The following is a 19876-nucleotide window of genomic DNA, read 5'->3' on the forward strand; positions in this document are numbered from 1 at the left end:
GCTTGATATAATGCCTCATTGACACCATATAACTAGCATATTGAATAGCTTCTCTTGGCACCTTGTCATATGCCTTTTCCAGATCGACAAAACTTAAATGCCGATCTTTGTTATGTTCCCATGCTTTCTCAGCTATTTGTTGTAAAGTGAAGATCTGATCCTGACAACCTCTATTTGACCTGAATCCAGTTTGTTTTCTTTACTAAGCTTTTCTTCACAATTCTTTTCAGCCATTTCTCAAGTATACTTGCATAGATCTTTCCAGGAACACTCAGTAGGGAAATACCTCTGTAATTCTCACATTCAGTTTTATTTCCCTTTTTATATGGGTACTAATAGTGCTCTACTCCAATCATCGGGTATTCTCCCTCTGCCCAGGCTTTATAAACTATGCAGTGCAGCCACTGTAAGACTTTTATCCACCATACTTCAGCATTTCTGGTCAAATATCTACTCCTGCTGCCTTTCCACATTTCAAACCTTTGATGGCTTTTTTCTACTTCAAGTATGGATATGTATTCCTGACTGAATGCCTGTTGAGTTTTTTTTTTTTAAACCACAGTGCTATCACTGCTTGTTTCATTTAACAATTTTTCGAAGTAATTACAAGGATATCTTTTTCTCCTGTTTTCATGTAACCTTTATCATCTCTAACTCCTTTTAGCACTCTTTCCTCCATTTCTAAACTTCTTCAACATCCTCCAGAATATCTTGACACCTTCTTGATATTTATTTTCTATATTCTTGCCAAAGTTCTCCCATGACTTTTGTTTAGCTAGTTTTACAGCATTTCGCTTTTTTTTACATTTGTCTCTGTATTCTCTAAGAGCAAAAGCTGACTTATTTGCCAGGAACTTTTTATATGCTTTCTTCTTTTCCTTCACTACCTCTTTAATTTCCTGACTCCACCATAGAGTTATGATTTTTCTATCCTTGCAGACAACCTCACCATGTGCCTCTCTGGCTGAATCAATCAGGGTTTTCTTCAAGGCTTGCCACTGAATCTCCAAGGTTTGGTTCCTGTTCTCAAACTCTTTCATTTTTTCTTCAATAATATTTGTGTATTTGAGTCCACAGTTCACATCTGAGAGCTGCTCAACTTTTATTCGCTTTAAAACTTTCTTACATGTTATTCTTTTCAATATTAAATTCAATTTTATCCTGCTCAAGACTGATCCTCTGTACAATCTAGTGTCCTGCACCAGGGAGAAAACATCACTATCAAACAATAACATAGTCAGAGACTTTTCTTATTCCTTGCCTTTTCTCTCCATGTGAATTTGTGCACATTTTTATGTTGGCACATGGTGTTAGTAATAACCAGTCAATGTCCTGAGCAGAAATCCAACAGATATTTGCCATTATTATTAGCTTTGCTCTTTTCTCCAAATTTTCCGAATATATTTTTGTATGTCTGACGGTCATTTCCTACTCTGCTATTTAGATCCCCAACAAGGACCAACTTGTTGAGTTGGGTGCGCTTTCAGATTTGTTCCTGTAGCCGACTTTCCGCAGTTCGCCCTAGTTCCCTGGCAAAAACAACAGGGGCCTTGTTTAACTGGGCAACACCCCAGCCAGCATGAAATTTTGTAATGTTGTAACATCATTTTCTATATTGGTTTAAGCCAATAAGAATACAATTTGGTCGGCTAAACTCCAAATTGGCAGCCCATCCTTGTTCGTTCACTATCCAGGTAGATACCCAATAGGGTGTACCACAAGAAGGTGAAGATTGGACATTAGGTCAGAAGCCCTGGTCGGTTTTCCGCATTCCTTTAACACGTTTATTGCCAATCAGACGATATCGCGTGATGTGAGTTCTCACCAAACGGCCAATCACACGTTATCGCGTGGACGTCGCTATCAAGTTTCTAAGCGGAATAGTATAGTGGCCATAAAAACAGTGTACATAAATATATTATTTATATGCTTTTATTATTAACTTATTTTGAGTACAATAAAAACTAAATAAAAAAATTTTTAAAATTTGGCCACCACACAAAATTCCAATTTTCAGCTTGGCAATGAACGTGTGGCTATGTGGAAGTCTCCTCTCAGTTATACCGCTTTGACCCTTAAGCACCCTGTGGCTAATTGTCAAGTATCATATATTCCCAATGGAAAAAAATATATATACATATACACTTGGTCATCAACTTATGACCACAAAAAAAACGAATAAATAATAAATCAGGCAGCTGCATGAACGATAACTATGGGATACGATAGTTATTGTATGATAACCAGTGTATGATAACTATCTCTCACATGCAACAAATGCTTGAAAGTGACTGAGTGTGTGTGTGTGGTGTATTAATTAAAATTCTACTGAAATACTACCCATAAAATGTCTAGTAAAAGGAAAATGCCTTCATCTACAGATATGCCAACTTAGAAGTCAAGGAAAACTATTGATTTAGAGTGTAAAATGAAAGTTATCCAGAAGTATGAAGGCTGAAAGAAAATGAATACGATAGCATGTGACTTGAAGCTATCACACTCCACGGTATCGACAATACTAAGGACAAAAAGAATTCGGGAAGCTCTGAAAGGTTCCACACCTATGAAGTCTACAATTTTAACTAAACAACAGGACCCATCCATGAAATGGAGAAATTGTTGTTTATGTGTATGGAAGATTTAATACAGAAAAATTCACCCAGGAGTCTTTGCACAGTGCAAGTGAAGGCTAGAAGTCTGTTTCAGAGTTTAAAATCATGCACCGGAGGCGATTACGCAGATTTTCAGGCTAGTGCTGGGTGGTTTAAGCATTTTAAAAAAAGATTTGCTTTGCATAATGTACATGTCACAGGAGAAGCAAGAAGTGCAGATGAAGCCCAAAAATTCGTTGATAGTTTCAACTCTTTAATCAAAGAAGGTTATCTGCCAGAACAAATATTTAACATAGATAAAACCAGCCTGCAATGGAAACGCATGCCTAATCTTATGTACATACAGCAAGAAGATTCCAGGATTCAAAGCTTTTAAGGATCAGTTGACTTTGTTGCTTGGTGGGAATGCTGTGGGTTTTAAGCTGAAGTCTTTTCTCATTTATCGTTCAGAAAACCCTCATGCATTTAAGCACATCAACAAGCACACACTGCTCGTTTATTACTGTTCTAACCGTACAGCTTGGATGACTTGAGCACTATTCTAAGACTGGTTTATGAACTGCTTTATTCCCCAGGCTTGTGGATATTGTGCAGAGAGGTATCCCTTTCAACATATTGATTATGGACAATGCCCCTGGCCACCCTCTTCATCTGTACAACCTTCAACATGAAGTTAGTGGTTTTTATGCCACCTAACACAATCGCTCTCATTCAACCCATGGATCAGGATGCTATTTCAGCATTCAAGGCTCACTACCTCAGAACAACATTTGTACAAGCCATCGAAGCGATAGATTCTGATGACGATTTATCTTTGCAAGAATTTTGCAAGCAGTACATTTTTCTGTGTATCAAGAATATTTCTACCGCATGGGAATGTGTAACAAAGAATTGTATGTTGGGAATTTGGAAAAAGTGTCTAAAATGTTATGCGAATACATTTGAAGGATTGGAAAAAGGAGAGGAACCGGAAGTGATTACAGAAAAAAAATAGTTAAACTTGCAAAAAGTCTTAAATTAGAATGTGAAATAGAAGATATAGAAGGGTTGCTAGATTGTGAAATAAAAGAACTTTCGGATGAAGAGTTGATTGAATTGGAAGCACAGAGAATGTCAGAAGAAAAAGCGAGATTATGATTATAAATTTAAAAAAGATTATAAAAATAAATTATAAAGATGATAAAAAGATTACAAAGGTTAAAGAATACTGTTAATAAATATATGGCCGACATATGACCAGATCGACTTACAACCTGTCAGCCAGAACGGAAGTCGGTCATAAGTCGATGACCAGGTGTGTGTATACACACACAGGTTGTCCTCAACTTACAACAGCCAAAAATTATTAAAAATTCTCTAATTTAACTTTGCAGCCAGCATATACATACATCACATTACTTTTGTATACGCATTGCAGCGTCATCATTAGTCAACAAGCAAAGCCTATCACCAATATGCAATAGCTGCTGCTATTGTTTCACCCACTTCTAACTAATCACAGCCTTTGGCAGATTAGTTGGTAATCAGCAGTCAAAGTGTTTATTTCTCTCATTGAAATTTTTGTATCTCTTAACCCTATCATGTCCAGTAAGAGAAGTAATACTACTGATGAAAATTCCAACATAAAAAAGAAGGCAATGAAAGATTTAAGTTTAGATGTTAAAATGAAGGTGATTAAAACATGCCAAAGGAAAGAAAGGCAGTGAAATAGCACGAGAAGAAAACAATCACATTCAACTGTTTCAACAATCATAAAAGAAAGAATAATGGAGGCAGCTAAAGGGGCAGTTAATATGAAATTAACAGTTTCAACGAAATAAAGAGAAGGGCCAATTCACGAAATGGAGAAGCTTTTAATGATATGGATAGATGATCAAATCAACAAGAATATTCCTCTCAGTTTGTTTACGATTCAAACAAAAGCATGTAGCTTATTTGACAATTTAAGGAAACAAGAAGATAAATACAACGAGCATACGTTTAACTCTAGTAAAGGTTGGTTTTTATCGATTCAAAAGCAGATTTAACTTACATAATATACGAATAAAGGGAGAAGCTGCTAGTTCTGATTTTTGAAACTGCCAAAATTTTTAAGAAAAAAAACATATCAAAAATGGTGTTTTTGATGTGTTTGTGTATTTTTTTCTTAAATTTCTTTCTTAATTTGTATTTATATGTGCTAATAAATAAAGGTTTAAGTTTATACATTTTTAACTGTTTTAAGTTAAATAGAAACCTAATTTATGAAAATATAACAGAAATCAAGAATTAATAAAAGTCCGACTTACGACAGAGACATTGGAATGTAACCTTGTCGTAAGTAGAGGACTACCTGTATATATATACACACAATGAATTACAAATTATATACAGTAACTGTTGGAAATGAAGTACACAATAAAAGAAAGTAGAAAACCATTGCATTTTTGAACAATCAACTACTGATTATCAAAATAATTTATCAACTGGAAGAATGATACAACATTAACCTTTGAGTTGGAAATGATCTGGGTTTGATTCCTGACATGATATGAAGAATTTGTATATTGTACATGAGTAAGCCAGTCTCATGGAGGTAATACAACTTTTTTTTCTATCCTACTCAAACACAGGCAAACCTCAAACCAGCCAGAAAATACAATAGACAAAAATTTACAGCCTTCTTCAATGACTCCATGGAGGTGAAGCAATAATAAATTAATTAGGCTAGCATATATACATATAAAACAGAAATTAAATATACTCCAAATAAAAAAACTAGTTAATTGCTCAAAAATTGTTTCACTACTTTTTTTTACTACCATATCAAAATTATATCATTCAGCCAACTTACTTTATCAAATGATAACAAAGGCCGAGATCCTTTCAAGCAATTTCCTGTAAGTTTCAGCTCTTCCACTGTATGTACTAAGAAAAAAATTATATTGTAATCTTTGTTTGATTTTGTAATTCATCAGAAGCTAATTATGAATGGTATGATTCTGAAGGAAATAATTTACTTTTTTTAGAATAAAATTTCAAGATTAGACAAAATTAATATTTCAAAAAATTCAATCTAACTAACATTAAACATAATCAGAAATGATCAGAGGCATGCTTCCCAAAACTATATATACACATATCCACTAGTATCCCAGTTATGAAGTTAGTTCGTACACAAACTTTGTTTGCTTACACTTGGAAAAGATAATTTCTTGGCATCTTTAAATATATATATATAGAAAGTATTTTACCTTGGGTATAATAAATTTTAAAGATGGCCCCTTGCCTTTACAAAGCATCATATATCTCCTCCAGGAAATGTGCTTTGCATTAAGGGTAAATATTAAGATTAGAGATCAGAGCTTATTCTACTTTTACCATGAGTTGCCTTGGTCTTGCACTACATGTGAGGTCAGTTAGACTTGCAACACTTGCAGGCGCAAACTTGACTTTGTCTGTTTGCTACTTGGGAAATGAAGTAAAACCAGGTTTAAAATAGCATACAGGGAATTTCAAAAGAGGTATACAACTTTGGATGACAATAGGATGTAAAAAGCAATAGTTGAGCAATTTTTTTTTTTATTACTGTTCAAATGTAGTGTAATGCTTGAAGTTTCAACACGGACAGTTAAAGTTCAATATGACTGTCTCCAGTAATTCTGGAGATGCCCCTTCTGTAATCAAGTTTCTGCCACACACAGCAGAGTATATCTAGTGTAACTTTGGCAATGGTAGCATTGCTGAAGTTACACTAGTTATGGTGTAGGTTCTGGGGAACACGGTAGCCATGCTACATGCACCCTGCTACCAATTCCTCTGGCTAGAAAATGGTGTTAATGTATGAACTTGCACCTGTCATTTGATGAGGAGATGCACCATTTTGCTGGAAATTTAAGTGACCATCGTGGTCATTGTTATCTAATTGTGGTATTAGGTATCCTTTTGGATGTCCAGATAAACACACCACCATTAACTCCAAAAAAAGAATAGTTCATACTTCTTATGGTACAAAAAAATGTGAACATTGCGAACATGTTCTACAATGCTATGTGGATGTTTGCTTATCCAAATTCTGCAGTTGTATTTACTGCTAACTTACATGAAAAGTGCACTCATCACTGAAAAATTATCATGTCCAAAAAGTCCTCATTTTGTGCTATCCTACTGATCATTTCCGTACAGAAATCCTGATTTCTCTTTTTATCATTTATCTTCAAATGTTGTACAAGGGTAAATTTGTAGACCTTAAATGTAGATGCAGTCTTAAAACATGCCACACAGTCACGTGTGGAATTCCAATTTAACAAGATGCCCATCTGGTTGACTTTCCCGAACAGCATCATGCGCTGTTCCCATTGACCTCTGATGATACACAGAACAGCCTGTTTGAACAAAATTCTTGTGCCACGTGTATATCATGCACCTACTAGGAGATTCTTTGTCTTATTGCATGCAGAAATTCCTCTGAACTTGTGTTGTAGACTTTGTTTTCTCAAACCAACACGCACAACATGCTCATTTTGTATCATCGAAACTCGCCATTTTCCAATGGTGTGATGTATCAGGCCATCTAGTGTTGTTCGGTAATAAAGTTGCGATCAAAAATTGATTTCGCTACATTATGACTCACTCAGCATGTGTATGTCTTCCAAGTTATTCTCTGTTCTCCTGCAAAGTTGTACGCACCCTTTTGAAACACCGTGTGTGTGTGTGTGTGTGTGTGTGTGTGTAATACATAAATAACACGCAACTATTTAATTGATTAAAATAAATAAATCCTATCCATTTTAATATTTCATATTATTAAGACAATAAGGATAAATATTTACGATTATTTATTAAGTTAATGTTGGATTTCAAACCAGCTTCTCATTATCTTTGTATAACAAAAACACAATTCACATAGCACTAATCTAGTTGGTGTAAAAGCAATTAAAATTTTAATGGCCAAAACAAATTATATTCTATCATACCGTCTTCAGGACAGGATTTAAATTTAGTTGAAAAGTGAAAATAGCTGAAGTCATAAATCAAAAAAATCTGATAAAGTTGATTTTGCTTGACTGTAGAAAAAAAAACAAGAAAATTAGAATCTGAGATAGAAAGTTTGTTTTGTTTAGTTATCTAGTATGTTATAATAGACAAAAAATTATATTCTTTGAATCCATTGCCCTAGTATACCATAAGAAAACAAGTTTTCTTATGGCATACAGAAGAAAACATTATGGCATACTAAGGCAATATTTGATATGAAGTAATCTGACTCCAAGTACAAGTAGCCTGGTTGTGAAGATACTTTGTGTACAAACTTTTGGTTGCTCACACTCAGATTAAATATTAAAACAAAATTATAATATTTTGTTTATAATACAATATTCATTTGTTATGGTGGTTGAGTCCTCAGAAAGAGATGTAGTTTGTTAGAGCCCAAGGTTCACTATAGTGAATAGAGGGTAAAATTACAGATTCCCCACTCCATTCCCAGGAAACAAAGGAAATGGCAAGAAGGAAAACAAAAGAAATCATAAGTAGAGCACAAGAAATAAAAGAAATCATGTGCTGACAACAGAACACAAAGGATTGGCAGAACCATACATTAAGCACAAAAGACAATGTGAAAATAGTACAGCAAATAATAATAATGGTAAACTTAAGGAACACAAGAGTTATGAAATTAAAACAATGAAAATCTAGAAATTACAGCAATCCCTCGATTAATGCACCTAATGGATTCTTTAAAACAGGTGCATTAATTGAAAATGCACTAATGAAATATAATAACCTATGGGAAAAAGTACAATTCTTTCCTCAAATTTATTTTTTTATAGAAGAATTAGGGTATATCTCAGGGCCTAGTTAAAGGAAAACCATAAACCTGAAAGGCAATAAAACATTCAGAATATAAATTTATTATTCTATTTGTTAACAAAGAATTGAGCAAACTTAGTCTGGCAGGCATCGTTTCTTTTTTTCATACTACTGACAGTGTAGCCCTGTTGTCTCTTCTGTTAATTTACTGCTTCTGTCTTCATCAGGGGCAGCCTCTAAGCATTGCTGCTTAAAAATTGATTGGAAGAACATATTTTCAAAGTGTTTCTGTGAAATCTCTTTGGGTTTATCAATGATTAAATTTTCTTTATATTCTTCAGGATCTTACTGTTGTGCATCTAAATTTAGCAGGTTGGAATCACTCAATTTCTCAGAATGAGATTTAATTAACATAGATTCATTTGAAAAGCCTCTAAAATCATTTGCACAATGTGGAAGAATGTGCTTCAAAATGGTTCGCATATTGCTAGCAGTAATTCATTCGACTTAATAACCAGCCTGAAATTTCTCTGATTTGGCCAGAAAAGTCTTGGAAGGTATTTGCTTCCAAAAAGGCTGGTTTCATTGGCCCTAATATTTGTTGGTCACAATAGTCCCCCTTCTTCCACAATTTCTTCAAAATCTCTGGATAATTTGCAGCCACTTCCTTATCTGCACTAGCAGCTTCGCCTGTGATTAGAACATGTACTATTTCTTTTTGAAACTCTCAAACCACCCAGCACTAGCATGGAATTCTTTTCCATCATTGATAGCCCATTCTTTCATTGTTGCAAAGGGACTGAATGCTTTTGATTTAATAAGGTCAATGCTTAGCAGGATCTGTTTTTTTTGTTACAATCTTCGATCCATATAGAAAGAAGTCTAATTCAATCATTATAATACTTTGATTTAGAGTGCATGTATGATGAACTTTAAGCAGCCTTACCTTTCTCTTTGTATTCAGCAACTTAGCTTAAAATTGCTCTTATAGCTGATTCGCCCATTATGTGTTTTTGTACTATCTTTGCTCTGGACCCGACTTGTTCATTTTTCTTAATTATTTCAAGTTTTTCTTCCAATGAGATTACTTACCAAAACATTTTCACACTTCAACTGTGCTCACTAATTCTTTCACCCATGATGAAAGGTTGGGAAAATATTTTAAAATAAAAAAGTAAGGAAAACAATTGCAAAGGAGAAGACACTAGATATGATCATCAAAATGCTACATAATTAGCAGACAACATAAATGTTGGCAGTAAATTTGGAACATTGTGTACATGGAAATACTGTAATAATGTATGCTATTAAAAATAACTTTGTAAAATGGTTTAAATCAGTAACTAAAGTAATTCATACTGGTGAGTGATTTTTTTAAAATAGTTAGCCATAAAAATGTAGACAGAAAATTTAAAATCTGTAACATTTAAGATGTATATAGGGGCACTAATTGAATTTTAGAGGCGCACTAATGACGGAAGGCACATTAATCAAAGGATTGCTGTATATTTAAATTTCAAACTGTTAGGCTGGCTTTAATAAATGTCACTCACCTGAAATTTTTGTAATAAAGATGTGACAACATATCCAAGAGCAGACTGTAATACAGATCATATACTGTTATGAACTAAGATGAAAATTAATCTAAAAAAAATTCTGGAACAGAGCAGCTGAAAATACCAAGGCAAATAAATTCACAAAGAAAGTAAAGGAAGAAATGAATGAGAGAAATACAAGTAATGACATAAGTGAAAAATGGAAGATTCTGAAGGAAAGCATAATGCTACAGAATTACATTTAGCCAAGAAAGAAGAGGAAAGAGAAAAGAAAGAAACCATGGATGATGGAAAATATTTTGAGGAAAATAACACAAAGAAGAAAGTTAATAGTAAAAGAGAGGGAAAAAAAGCAATATAAAGACTTAAGGAAAAAGGATGAGTGGTTAGATGAAATAAGTAGATACAGCAGAAAGAAATGACATAAAAAAGGTGTTTATAAAAACATTATAATGGTGACAGGAAGGAGAAAGATGCAAAGGACTGGAGCAGTCAAGAATGAAAGATGTGAAACTCTGATAGAAAAAGAGAAGATACTGCAGAGATGGGAAGAATATGTAGGTAAACTTGATGAAGACAGGAAGATGAGAAAATCAAATGAAAGAGCATAGTGAGCAGAGGCTGTACATCATGGAGGAATTGAATCTAGCAATTCAAAAGATGAAAGAAGAAAAATACCCTTGAATAGATGGTATACAGATAGAACTTAAGGAATATAGGTGAAAAAGGCATGGAAGTGTTATAGCAAATTATTAACAGAATTTATGAGGGATGAGAATTACCAGAAGTGTAGAGGATCAATTTTTATCCCCATTCCAAAAAAGACAGGAGTTTTAGACTGTCACAATTTTAGAACAACAAGTCTTATAACTCACACAGCAAAAATTTTGGCACAAATCATTTTGGAGAGAATTAAGAATAAAATAGAAAAAGAAATGAATGAGGAACAGTTTGGATTCTGAACCAACAGAGAAACTAGAGAGGCAATAACTTATCTAAGAATTATTGGGGAGAAAACACTAAACCATGGTGGAAAGTTGTTTTGGGGATTTCTACACTTTGAAAAGGCCTTTTTATGTTTCACTGTATCAAAGATAGTGAAACATAAAAAGGCTTTGACATTCTAGAAAATATTGATAGACTCTTATGACTTGGAAATTTTAAAGAGATTATATTGAACAGAAACATCAGTATGTATAAATGGAGTGGAAACAGGAGATCCTGGTGGAGAGAGAGAGTTAGACAAGGATGGAAGTTATCACCCATTGTTTAACCTTTATAGTAAACAGATGCTTAGAGAGGTACTTGAGGCTGTAGAAGGAATAAAAATAAATGGAAGAATCATTAATAACTTAAGATATGCGGATGATGTAGTGGCGATGGCAAAAAGTGAGAATGGATTACAAAAAATTGAAAACTTCTGTAAAGAGTGTGGACTAAGGATTAACACAAAGAAGACAAAAGATAATGAGCAGAAAAATAGGAGATAATGTAAAGATAAGATGGGAAGGAAAGATTTCAATATTTAGGTAGCTGGATCTCTGAGAAAGGAACTTCAGAGTTGGACATTAGAAATAGAATAGGTTAAGCTAAATCAGCATTTATGGAAATGAAGACAATTTCAATAAACAAGCATATTAAAACAGGTGTTAGAGTTGGAATAGTTAAAGCAACAGTTTGGAGTATTGCAAGTTATGGAAGTGAGTCATGGACACTCAGAGATATGGAAAGAATTAATGCATTGGAAATGTGGTGTTATAGAAAGATGAAAAAGATTAGATATACAGAGAGAATATCAAATCCAGAAGTTTTAAGAATTGTTGGGATAGAAAGAACACTGCTCAAGAATATTATGCAAAACAAAGCCCAGATTTGCAGGACATCTTCTGAGAGGTTCTTTGGGACACCTGACAAGAACTATATTATAAGGAAAAGTTGAAAGGAAGAGAAGAAATGGAATAACTCCAACAGGCAGCCAGTCAACTTTATAATTGGTCACCTCCAATTACAAAAGAGGAAGCAGACAAAAGTGATGAACATAAGTTAGAACAGTCTGCATAAGTCAGTCTGAGGGGTGGATTTTAATTCTTTTATACATTTCTAGTTTTTTCCTATTATGGAGGATTTGTACTTTTTTCATGCTATTTTATGTGATTAATGTATGATTCCTAATAAAGCACATGGCTGCCAATGTACAATTTCCTGACATTTCTTTTCTTCAGATTCACATAATTTTTTTCTTTTTGTTGCACATAATTGCTTTTGTTTCTTTTATTTCCTGCAATTTCCCTTTGTGCTCTGTCATCACTGTGCAATTACTCCTGATTATCTTCATTTAGTGAAAGTCTTTTGCTATCATGAAGGTTAACTTTTACTGTTTGTAATACTGAGCTTAAAATAACATTGGTTCTATGGGACTTATGCTAAAACTTTTCTGTAGTTCATTACAGACTACATCATTTTGTCATAGTGTGTTCATTATAGTTGTGTCCAGGGTATTTAAATTAAGATTTAAGCAACGAAAATCAATAAGTTCAGAATGGTTGGTGGCAAGAAAGACAAATAAATTAAAACTGGCCGAAAGGAGGAAAATTAAGCATTTACAACTAAAACATTAAATACTGAGACAAAAAAGCTTATGACTGAATACTTTGAAAACTGAGAAAAATGAAGGTTCCTTGTAAGAAAAGTATGCCAAAGCATACCTACTTCATTTCTGAACATTGACATCACTAAGGTTAAAAGCAAAATAAGACCACATACTTTTGTAAAGTGAATTTGGTATGTTTGTGATGCTTGTCACTTTTTGTGGTTCTTGTGACATTAACTGTCACAAGAACCACAAATTGAAAGAGACATCATGGAAAATGCAGTGGTGAATTATTTGGAGCTTTGCATACATAAATTTGCCCTCAGTGGTGCTTCCCATATACTACTGGATAGAACCTGGAGGCCTCTCAGAGGATTCCATGTTCTATCCACTACATTAACTAGCAACCAATCTATGGAATAATCATTTTCAAGTTGTACTAACAAAAAGAAGAAATGCTGAGGCCCACTATAATGTCCAACACTCATGTTGCATACTGAAAGAAAGAAAAAAAATGGAGTTTCACTGTCTGGCAATTCACCAGACAATGAAATGATCTATCACCTAGTCATGCCAAACTCCCAAAGAGGTTTGGCCTTTACCTAAGGAATGTGGATGCCACACTTCAACTCCTTAAGAGTGAAAATTAGTTCATTCTTTCTAGGAGTGAACTAGTCCAACAGTTTAATGCCAATGGCCAAGGAGTATATATCCAAAACTACTGATCAGCCCACCAATGTGAAAATATAAGCAAAGAATTTGGTTGCTACAGATAACTGCACTTCAATGAAGTTTAACCATCAAATTCCTGCCATGTACCCTCAAGGGATGTACAGGATATGATAGTACGGCATGAAAAACTTACATCATTACTAACTTCCTATCTGCAATTTTCCTCCAAATTAATCTGTTACCTGTCAAGAATCCAATATTATCAAATCTTATATTTTGGTCTTAAGAACTTTTTACTGTATCAATCCACCTATATCTTGGTCTTCCTCTGTCATGTCTTTGGATCTAAACATCAGTCCATCAATATTTTAAGCTTCCAAGCTACTATCAAAAGACTAATCTACAACTTTTCTTTTAGATCCAAAGACATGACAAGTTAAGGAACTTTATCATTTCCTAATTTAAAGATACAATGTTGTACTCCAAGCAGCAGTACTTTCCCAAAACTATAACTAGCTGATAACTGTATATCATCGAGATTCAATAACTGAATATTTTGAGTCAATTAAAATAAATGGATGCTTCTATAAAAAGTCCAGTAACAAAATTTAGCTAAATAAGATTTTTTTTTCAGGGGGGGGGAGCTTCTGTTGCAATGAACTACAGAAAAGTCTCAACCTAAGTTCCATGTTATTTATATCTGTAGCTAATTAACTGAGGTCCACTGGGATTGATTATGCATTTAGTTCTCAGCATCAGCTACTGATATAAATAACATGGGACTTAGGTTGAGACTTTTCTGTAGTTCATTACTACAGAAAAGCCCCCCAATTCCCCTAACCAAAAAAAAAAAAAAAAAAATTAGCAAAATAAGTAATTCTGTAGTAATAATATAAGATTTGCTATTAGACTTTATGGAAACATCCTTCAGCTTTATAGAAAACTGAAGCTGAAGGATGATAATCATCATTGTCCTTCATCCATACTACTTTCAAACTAGCACAAAAGTTATCTTCTTTCTACCATCTACTAAGAATGTAGTGCCACCACTATCATTAGTTGGTGTTTGTCAAGTATCTTATCAACTTTGCTACTTTGGACAGACCGTCCATTGTGATACGTTTAGAATCCAAGGACACCAACAAAGACTGCATAAGATTTCTAGAATCAGAAGTTTAAGGTCTTGTTCTTCATGCCATTGATACCAAACAGAATTCAGTGGGATCAAACAAAGATTTTCTGCTACAGATTTAAATTCCATCACCTATTCCTTGAAATGTGCAAAATACTGCTTCAACACCCTAAACTGTTCATAATTTTTTAAAAAATAAATTTTGAATTACTTGGTTCCCTGGAATTTTAAGGGTTTTCTACTGTTCACTCAGCTAAGAATGAGACCTGTTGAAGAATTCATGCTGTTTGACTCATTCTTGTGTTTATATTTTGATTACTGTAACCAATTCTTTTGTACTCCATCCCCCAAATGATGCCTGTTAAACTGTCTTTTCCCTATATCACTGATATTCAATTTTCATCATTTACATCATTATTAATTTCCTATCTACAATTTTCCTCCAAATCAGTCTGTTACTTGTCAAGACTCCAACATTATCGGATCTTATATTTCTTCTATCGTCTAAGGCACTTTGTACCGTATCAATCCACCTATATCTTGGTCTTCCTCTGGATCGTTTTGCTGCCAACCTGGCAGAGAACACTTGTTTTGCTAATCTTTCCTTGCCCATTCTGTTTAATGACCATACCACCTGAGATTAGCTCTGCTAACGCATTCTTGGATGCTGACAATGTCAAGTTCTTTCCTAATATAATCGTTTTTAATATGATATTCATATTGATGCCATCTGTTCATGTATATAATTTGAACACTGTCTTGTATACAGCTAATTTAGTGTTCTGACTAATTTCTCTCTTATTCCATATGAATTTATTCAATTGACATCCCACCATACCAGCTTTGCTGATTCTGTTGTCTATTTCTATATTTAATTTACCATCTTCAGTAAAAATCGTGCCTAAATAGCTGAAATGTTTTACTTGTTCCACAGATTCTCCATTCACAACACAGTTGACATTTTCAATGATTCTGCCTATTTTCATTGTCTTTGTCTTTTTATTGCTGACCTTCATACCATATCTATTACAACAGCTATTCAATTTAGTCAGAGAATCTTGCAGACTTGTAGCGGATTTATTTAGAAGTATAACATCATCCGCATAAAGCAAAGAGCTGACATTAACAACTCCAATTTTGATATCATGTTTAATACCACTTTCCTTCATAATGTGATCCATATAGATAATGAATAACACAGGGGATAATGTACATCCTTGTCTCACACCAGATTTCACATTAAACCATCTTCCTGTACTTCCTTCAATTCTAACTGCTGACTTACAACTCAAATAAAGACTAAGTATTGCTTGATATAATGCCCATTGACACCATATAACTGCAATGTATTGAATAGCTTCTCTCTTGGCACCTTGTCATATGCCTTTTCCAAATCGACAAAACTTAAATACAGATCTTTGTTATATTCCCATGCTTTCTCGACTATTTGTCGTAAAGTGAAGATCTGATCCTGACAGCCTCTGTTTGGCCTGAATCCAGCTTGTTCTTCACCAAGCTTTTCTTCCACAATTCTTCTCAACCATTTCTCAAGTACACTTGCGTAGATGTTGCTAGAAACACTCAGTAGGGAAATACCTCTGTAATTCTCACATGCAGTTTTATTTCCCTTTTTATATATGGGTACTATGAGAGCTCTACTCCAATCATCGGGAATTCGTCCCTCTGTCCATGCCTTCTGAACTATGCAGTGGAGCCACTGTAAGACTCTTATACCACCATACTTCAGCATTTCTGGTCGAATATCATCTACTCCTGCTGCCTTTCCACATTTCAAGCCTTTGATGGCTTTTTCTACTTCAAGTATGGATATGTATTCCTGACTGCATGCCTGGTCAGTGTTTTTTACCACTGTGCTGTCATCACTGCTTGTTTCATTTAGAAGTTTTTCAAAGTAATTACTCCATACTTCAAGGATATCTTTTTCTCCCGTTTTCATGTCACCTTTATCATCTCTAACTCCTTTTACAGCACACTTTCCTCCATTCCTAAGCTTCTTCAACAACCTCCAGAATATTTTGCCACCTTCTTGATATTTATTTTCTATATTCTTGCCAAAGTCCTCCCATGACTTTTATTTAGCTAGTTTTACACAGTGTTTAGCATTCTTGCATTTGTCTCTATATTCTCTAAGAGCACAAGCTGACTTATTCGACAGGAACTTTTGATATGCTTTCTTCTTTTCCTTCACTGCCTCTTTAACTTCCTGTGTCCACCAGGAAGTTCTGATTTTTTTTCCCTTACAGACAACCTCACCACATGCCTCTCTGGCAGAATCAATGTTTTCTTCACAGTTTGCCACTGAATCTCCAAGGTTTGATTCCTGTTCTGAAACTCTTTCATTTTTTCATCAATAATCTTTGTGTATTTTAGTCTACAGTTCACTCTGAGAGCTGCTCAACTTTTATTCGCTTTAAAACTTTCTTACATGTCATTCTTTTCAATATGAAATTCAACTTTATCTTGCTCAAGACTAGACAGTGATCACTTCCAATTTCAAATCCTCTGTACACTCTGGTGTCCTGCACCAGGGAGAAAACATCACTATCAACAATAACATAGTCAATGAGACTTTTCTTATTCCTTGCCTCTTCTCTCCATGTGAATTTGTGCACATTTTTATGTTGGAACATGGTGTTAGTAATAACCAGTCCATGTCCTGAGCAGAAATCCAACAGATATTTGCCATTATTATTAGCTTTGCTCTTTTCTCCAAATTTTCCCAAAATATTTTTGTATGTCTCACAATCATTTCCTACTCTGCTATTTAGATCTCCAACAAGGACCAACTTTTCATTTTTCATTGTGTCAGTGGCTTTTTCTAAAGCCTCAAAAAATTCCTCCACTTCTACCTTAGTAGAACCTTCTGTGGGACCATAGGCACAAATATGTCTCATTGTCCAGTTCCCCATTCTCATATTTGTCCACATTACTCTACTTGAGACTGCCTGCCATTCAAGAAGATTAGCCTCCTATTTTGTGTTGAATACTACGGCTACTCCTTTTCCTTGATTGTCATTGCCTGAATATAACATTTTGTATTTATTGCTCAGAAAGATCTCACTAGTTTTGGTCTTTTTTTGTTTCAGTCACCCCGATTATGTCGATCTGGTACTTATCTAATTCCTCAGCTAGCTCCATTTCTTTGTCATTCAGGCTTCTTACAATTTGCAAACCCAATCTTTGCATATTTTACCTAAATCTATGACTGAAACTAAGCTTGAAACTACCACTTATAACAAAGAAATGTAGAGCTTTAATAAGTTAAGCCCAACAGTGGTGAACGAGTGGAATAGATTGACAGAGTCAGTTGTGTGTATGCTTTGACAGGAGATGATTTCAAGGCAAAATATGACAGATATTGACAATTGTTGATTTTTGATGCCTCAAGATCAGTCTATGAACTCAGGGGAAGTGCCTGTATATACACCCTCTGTCCAAAATGAAACTGAACTTTTGATAGAAAATAAAACACAGGTCAATTATAATTATCGAAATCATTTATTTCAATCAATATACTCTCCCTCAGCTTCGATACAGCATTTGGCAATTAATTTGTTAAATGAATTTTTTTATATCGGTTATTAGGATACTGTTGAGGGTCATGGTTAATGCCGCTTGAACGTTTTCAATGGTGTCGTATCGCTTTCATCGGCAAATGAAGTCGGGGAAGAGAACGAAGTCACAGGTTGCTAAAATCAGGTGAATAAGGAAAGTGATACAACACACAAACTTGGTTTTTGCTCCAAAGCTGTTTCACAATGTTCGAACAATGAGATGGTGCATTATCGTGCAAAAGTGACCAGCTGCCTGCATCACAATATTCATGCTGTACGTGATGAGTTCTTGCTATCAATCGCTTCAAAACTTTGAGATAAACTCACCACTGACTGTTTGGCCAGGCAGAACAAATTCTTTGTGGATAATGCCCTTGGAATCGTAGACACAAATCAGCTTTGTCCTTATTTTTGACTCAGTCAAAATGTTGTGCTCAGTTGATTATGGAATTTCCAATTTATCTTCAATCAATCTCATGGACGATTTTGGGCTAATTTAGTGTTCTGACTGATGAAATCACGTACGTTTTGGATGTTAACTTCACTCAGTCCAGTTTTTGGACAGCTCGGCTTTGTTGTTGTACAGGATAAGCATTCATCACCATATGCTTTTTGAAGCATTTCGGTAAAACTTTTATCAAGTTTAACACAAAAGTGAATCGCAGCTGTTTGAAACTCTTTGACCATTCATCAAAACACTCACTCTTGGCACTATAACTCAGCTTTTAATGAAACAGATGTCATAAACAGTTGACTCAACACTAATGAAGGTTGCTGCTTTTGACAACAAAAAGATACAACAGGTGGCACCACTATTTTCGAAAAGTTCGGTTTCTTTTTGGATACAGGATGTGTGTGTGTATAATAACAATTCTTGAAAGGTTTTATCTGATAGTAAGGAATCATCTTCAAATTCCTACTATGTACTCTCAAGTGACATACAGAATATAGTATTTAGTTATAGATAGTATTACAAGAAAGTTCACATCAGCAATAATTTCCTATTGACAATTTTCTTCCAAATAAAAGAAATATAGGAAAGGAAAGTTGGATATGATAATGGAAAACTATTCAAATCCTTTCATATACGAAGAAAAACAGGCAAAAGTTGTCAAGTGATATGTTGAAAACAGTGACTAGGATAACAGATGTTAGAGAAACTTTTGAACCTGATATTTTATAAAGGCTTTCATACAGAAAGAGAAATATAAGTTATTAACAGTAATGATTGTACAGCTGTTCAAGAGTATACATATGATCAGTTTTAATGGTCATTTCTTTTCCACAGTAGTCTTTCATACATAAAGAAAAAGTTGTGAACTCTGATGGAGATAACAAGAAAATGACTTTTTTTTTTTTTTATACACAACTCTCAGTAAACTAGCAACTGCAATTAACAGTCTGGTGGTAAAGCTTATATATTCCATTTGACTACATTTAAAGTCTCCTTTATTATGTTATCACTTTGGCACATGGCAGTTCTGATAATACTAATATCAAATTCCTGCCATCTACCCTCAAGGAGGTGTAGAAAATATGATAGTACTACATGAAAAAAAATTTACATCATTACTAACTTCCTATCTACAATTATCCTCCAAATCAATCTGTTATTTGTCAAGACTCCAACATTATCAGATCTTATATTTCTATTGTCTAAGGCACTTTGTACTGTATCAATCCACCTATATCGTGGTCTTCCTCTGGGTCTTTTTCCTGCCAAAAAACACTTTTTTTGCTAATCTTTCTTCGCCCATTCTGTTTAAGTGACCATACGACCTGAAATTAGCTCTGCTAACGCATTCCTGGATGCTGATAATGTCAAGTTCTTTACTAATTAATATCCTCGTTTTTAATATGGCATTGCCATTGATGCCATCTGCTCACACCTATAATCTTTCTCAAGACTCTCATATCTGCAGTCTCTAGTCTTTGGTCAAGTGTTTTAC

At 34.3% G+C, this 19876-nt stretch overlaps 1 protein-coding gene across 1 annotated transcript in view; it reads right to left on the reverse strand.

Moving 5' to 3' along the window:
* The window catches only part of LOC150105330 (ribosome biogenesis protein BRX1 homolog), a 164407-nt gene that overhangs the window by 9828 nt on the left and 134703 nt on the right, over window positions 1-19876 (reverse strand). The window contains exon 10 of the transcript XR_016548475.1: window positions 5446-5519. The gene's annotated coding sequence lies outside the window, so the exon portion shown is untranslated. The remainder of the gene's footprint in view (window positions 1-5445; window positions 5520-19876) is intronic.

Source organism: Typopeltis vanoorti, chromosome 6 (genome assembly GCF_054136105.1).
Source record: "Typopeltis vanoorti isolate ZY-2024b chromosome 6, IOZ_Tvanoo_1.0, whole genome shotgun sequence".
Classification (NCBI taxonomy): Eukaryota; Metazoa; Arthropoda; class Arachnida; order Uropygi; family Thelyphonidae; genus Typopeltis; species Typopeltis vanoorti.